General features: G+C 43.1%; 1 non-coding gene across 1 annotated transcript; it reads right to left on the bottom strand.

Moving 5' to 3' along the window:
* Window positions 1-5,153: 5,153 nt before the first annotated feature.
* Window positions 5,154-5,215, bottom strand: LOC119621326 (U7 small nuclear RNA). The gene has a single exon (XR_005237876.2). It is a non-coding gene; the product is annotated as a U7 small nuclear RNA (small nuclear RNA).
* Between the last annotated feature and the right edge of the window lie 310 nt (window positions 5,216-5,525).

Below are 5,525 nucleotides of genomic sequence, written 5' to 3'. Positions count from 1 at the left end.
ATTCTATCTAAATTAATTATAACTATAATGGATGCAAAATAATAATTTTCTGGCTGGGTGTGGTGGCTCATGCCTGTTATCCCAGCACTTTGGGAGGCTGAGGTGGATTGTGTGAGCCCAGGAGTTGAGACCAGCCTGGGCAACATGATGAAACCTTGTTTCTACAAAAAATACAAAAATAGCCATGTGGTGGCACGTGCCTGAAGTCCCAGCTACTGGGGAGGCTGAGGTGGGAGAAATGATTGAGCACGGCAGGTTGAGGCTGCAATGAACTGTGATTGCACCACTGCACTGCAACCTGGGTGACAGAGCAAGACCTGTCTCAGAATAGTAATAATAACAATTTTCTAATTCCATCATTACATTTACATTAATTAGTTGGCATTCTACTCTAAGTTACAGCTCTCTCTTCTCTCTCATATTTATTTATTCATGTATTATATAAGTATGGATTCATGAGATTTGACTTTTCAATGGACTCTAATCAGTTACTATCATTTTTTATTTTGATGCACAAAATGTCCCAGATGTGGACAATTGGAACTCCATTAAGCTGGCTCCTGTGTCCTTTAGACATGTCCTCATCATTATCTGAGTGCTTCCTTACTTTCAGTACAATGGAGTTCCAGGCTCATTTTGTTCTTTCCCTGCCCCAGCCCTGGAAGCAGACATTTCTCCAAGGAGCCCTGGTTCCTTTTAGTGGAAAAAGGTATTTAGAAACTGAGATCTAAATGCTAGGATGCTCATTGCAACTGGGGTGTCATTGCTCCTGGACTAGGAAATGTAACACATTCATACATTTCTGTTTCTCAATTTACCTATCTATCCCTTTCTATCTGTTGTCTCTCACACTCCTATCTTTAAAATCCATAATTTGAGACCTATGCCTTCAATTCCAATCCAATATCACAATTTCACCTTTGCGTATTTATAACTCCTTTCTTCAACAGTGAGAAGTTGCATTCCCACTCTCCTTGATATGTTGACTCATTCACTTGATCCTCCTGCATGTAAGGAATCTCCCATCCGGGCCAGCCTTGTCCCCTTAGCCCCAGTGCCACCCATCACACCATTTGAGTGTTCCAACTCCAGAAGAAGGGAAGGAGAAATAGGAAATTATTTTTGCTCTTCTCTTTCCACATTCCTTATGTGTATACTATTATTTTTCCTTTTGGATATTGCTCACATCCATTTTCTCCTCTCTGGCTTTACTTCTGTGACTAGAATTCAGGCTTGAACAGGTGTTGTTGCTTCTGGTTTTGTTCCTGGTAATCTGTCCTGCACATAGCAGCCCAGATGATCTTTCACAACAAGAATATGACTACCTTATTTGTCTTTAAAGTCTCCAGTGGCTCCTCATTTTCTACAAGGTTAAGTAAACTCTCTGACTTACCATGACCTGGCCTCTGTTCATACCTACATTCTCATATTCATGCCTTCCTTCCTTGAACCATCAGTAGAAGTGAATTTTTGTAGCTGCCTGCATATACCATGTTCCATCACCACCATTTCAGCATGATGCTCTCTTGATTTGTGAACCTCTTTCCCCAGTGCACCCTTAGAAACCCTGCTCAGGTGTCACTGTAGCTAACAAGCTTTTCTTGACACCTCTTATCAACCATTAGTTGTTAATTATCCATACTAATTCGATTTCTTGTACATAGTTTTATGATTGCGTGTGTCACTCTCCACTGTATTTGTTTACATGTCTGTCTCCTCTACTAGGTAACCAATTCAGAGGACAGGAATTGACTTATTTGCCATTATAGTTTTAGTATCTAGCACAGTTTCTGCCATGTGTTATACACTTAATAAATACTTATTGAGGCCGGGCGCAGTGGCTCACGCCTCTAATCCTGGCTCACTTTAGGAGGCCGAGGTGGGCGGATCACAAGGTCAGGAGTTCGAGACCAGCCTGATCAACATGGTGAAACCCTGTCTTTACTAAGAAAAATACAAAAATTAGCTGGGCATGGTGGCACGCGCTTGTAATCCCGGCTACTCAGGAGGCTGAGGCAGGAGAATCACTTGAACCTGGGAGGCGGAGGTGCAGGGAGCTGAGAGCACTCCAGTGTGGGCGACAGAGCAAGACTCTGTCTGAAACAAAACAAAAAACAACAAAAACTTATTGAACTGAAACATATATGTATGTGTCTGTGTGTATTTCTTTTTCTTTTTCTTTTCCTTTTGCCTTGGAAGACTGCGGAGAAACATCTGACAAAGGAGCTGTTTTAAGATACCCAGTTTGTGATCATTATTATGGCAGCCACAGCAAATAAATACAGTATCAAGCTTATCAGAATGCACTTGCATCGTGCTTGCTAATATCCCCATTGTCAAAGCCAGTCACAAGGCTAACCCTGCTGTCACCATGACAGGGGACTATGCAAGGGTGTGCATTCTGAGAGGTGTGGTTCATTGGAGAAATCAAAGTAACAGTGTGCAGTGAGATTTATTAGATGATTTCATGTATCGTAGTAAAAGACATTGAATTTCTGACGAGGGATTTCGAATATGGTAAAATAATTCAGTGGGAACCCAACGCAGTGCCTTGAAAAGAGAGTTACCTTGGGTCAAGTACAACAATTGGCACTCAGACCTGACACTTCCTTTTCAATGGACTAAATTCACCATGCAGCAATTATTGGAGCTAATAAAGTGTAATCTATATTGGAAGAGAGTTATTGAAACAAGTACTTAAAAAAATTATATTGGGAGGCTGAGGCAGGCGGATCACAAGGTCATGAGATCGAGACCATCCTGGCTAACATGGTGAAACCCCGTCTCCACTAAAAATACAAAAAAATTAGCCGGGTATGGTGGTGGGCCCCTGTAGTCCCAGCTACTCGGGAGGCTGAGGCAGGAGAATGGCGTGAACCCGGGAGGCGGAGCTCACAGTGAGCCGAGATCGCGCCACTGCACTCCGGCCTGGGCGACAGAGCGAGACTCTGTCTCAAAAAAAGAAAAAAAAAAAATTTTTTTTGCAGAACTTTTCAAATAAATTCTTACATTAACACAGAAACAAGTATGGCAGAATACTCATGGTTATTTTATTTAAAGTTGGGTTTTGGGGGTACCCTCTCTTTTCATGCATCTTGGGAAATTTTAGTAATGAAAGCAAATAGTGAAATATAATTAAATATTCATTTTATAAAATACGACAAACAGGAGAGTGGCTCTGAGTAGAGGTTTGGCGCTTTTCCCAGGCCATTGTCTCTCACTGCTGTCTACTGCTGCGCCTCTCACTGACAGCCCTCAGACACCTCTGTGGAATTCAGGACTGCCATAGAGGGTATTTTCAAAACTGTTGACAAGGCTGACTAGGAGACGCCCTAGAAGCCCCAGGTATGTGTTTCAGTATGATTCTGGCAATACTGACTTAAAGCACTGAGTAGAATTAGTAGCCTGCAATGGATGCTGCCCCATAAGGAGTGACTGGGGAAATGTTGCCGATTAAATAGATGGTCTTTTGAATTGGGCTGATGGTAGATGCAATAACTGAAGTTTCAAACCACACTGGGTTCGTTTGCTAGGGCTGCTGTAATAAACGACCACAAGCTGGGAATCTTAAAACAGCAGCAAGTTATTCTCTCACAGTTCCGGAGGCCAGAGGTCTGAGATCCAGGTGCTGGCAGGGTTGGGTTTTTCTGGGGGCTGTGAGAGAAACCAGTCTGTGCGTCTCCCTTAGGCATTCCTGGGCCTGTAGAGGCCTCCCTCCAGACTCTGCCTGTGCTGTCACACTGTGTTCCCACTGTGTCTGCCTTCGCCTGTTATAAGTGATATAGGGGTTAAGAAGAAATTATTTAGGCAGGTAGTGAGGGTAAAGAAGTCCTCAGTAAGGTTTCCTTTTAATGAAAAGCAGCTCTCAAATCGTTTTCTTTTCTAATAATGAGCAGCCTGTAAAATCGAGCTGCAGACATAGACAAGCAAGCTAGAAGCTTGCATGGGTGAATGCTGGCAGCTGTGCCAATAGGAGAAGGCCACCTGGGACTAGGCATGTCCAACACGGCCCCGCATCTTCTCTTCTCTTTGTCAGCCATGTGTACAGTAAGGAGAAGACAATATGGCCCCGGCCAGGCAAAGATCTTATTTCCATAATAAGATTAGGGTGATGCCGCCAGATTCCCTGTGCTATGTAAATGTCACACCTGGTCCAACAAATCTTTGGGCCCTACATAAATCAAACACTACCTCCTCAAGGCTGTCTATGAAATCAAGGGCACTGCCGTGGGCCAGGAGTCCCATTCAGGTGCCCCTTTCTCTCTAGCAAGGGAGAAAGAGCTGTTTTCCTCTCTCTTTCTTTTGCCTATTAAACTTCTGCTCTTAAATTCCTTCTTGTGTGTGTCCGTGTCCTTAATTTTCTTGGCAGAAGGAAACAAAGCTCAGGTATTACCCTAGACAACGACGCCGCTTCATAAAGACCTGTTCCTATTAGATTTAGAGCTCACTCTAGTCCAGGATGACCTCATCTTAACTCCATTATGTCAGCAAAGACTGTATTTCCAAATAAAATCCCATTCACAGGTTCCAAGTGGACATGGATATGGGGAGACATTATTCAACCCAATACATGTGCTTGTGACTGTGGATAGTGAGGACGATTGGTTCGCTCAGGGTGGCTCCCACTTTCACCCCACTGTGAACTCTGAATATCTGAGACAGGTCTCTGTTAATTTAGAAAGTGTATTTTGCCAAGGTTGAGGGTGTGCGCCCATGACACAGCCTCAGGAGGTCTTGACGACATGTGTCCAGGGTGGTCAGATCACAGCCTGGTTTTATGTATTTTAGAAAAACATGAGACATCAATCAACATATGTAAGATGAACATTGGTTCGGTCCAGAAAGGAGGGACCACTCAAAGTGAGGAGGGGGCTTCCGGGTCTTAGGTAGGTAACAGACAAATAGTTACACGCTTTCACATCACCTACCAGGCCTGCCCTGCTCACCAAAAACTTCATATACTTGGTCATCATTTTCTACATTCTCACACGGAAGAGAGCACTCAAAAAAATAGTTTTGAGAATCATTTGCTAATGATTTAATACTATTATAAGGGAATAAAAGACTTTTCTTTTAAATGAGTGCTTAAAGACGATTGGAAGCCCTCCTGAAGTTTGGGGGTGAATGGTTTATTATTTTTTATATTTTAGGGCAAGGACTTTCCAGTGAAGACTGGAAAACCTGCTAGATCAATTCTAAAAGAGCTGTAACACTGGGTGGATGCTGAAGAAGCACATAGTGTCAGGAAGGTGTGGGTCAGATACAGCTTTAGAGAATGTAGCAACTGAAAGCCCAGATGGGAAGCTTCATAGGCAGCTGGATAAGCTAATATTTCTAAACAATATGTTCAGATATCCAGACTGAATACAATTGCAACCTTCTCCACGAGCCAGCAGTGAGTTCTGAAGTTACAGAAGTGTGATGAATTGCGGTCAGTATGGGTTCTACCTTCAATTTGGAGTCAGTCAGTGACCTTAAAATACCTGCCCAGCTGAATATTCTTAGAGCGCTTCATATCCTGTGGA

The sequence above is a fragment of the Chlorocebus sabaeus genome, chromosome 11, assembly GCF_047675955.1.
Source record: "Chlorocebus sabaeus isolate Y175 chromosome 11, mChlSab1.0.hap1, whole genome shotgun sequence".
NCBI lineage: Eukaryota > Metazoa > Chordata > Mammalia > Primates > Cercopithecidae > Chlorocebus > Chlorocebus sabaeus.
This window is presented reverse-complemented; position numbering and strand designations above follow the sequence as displayed.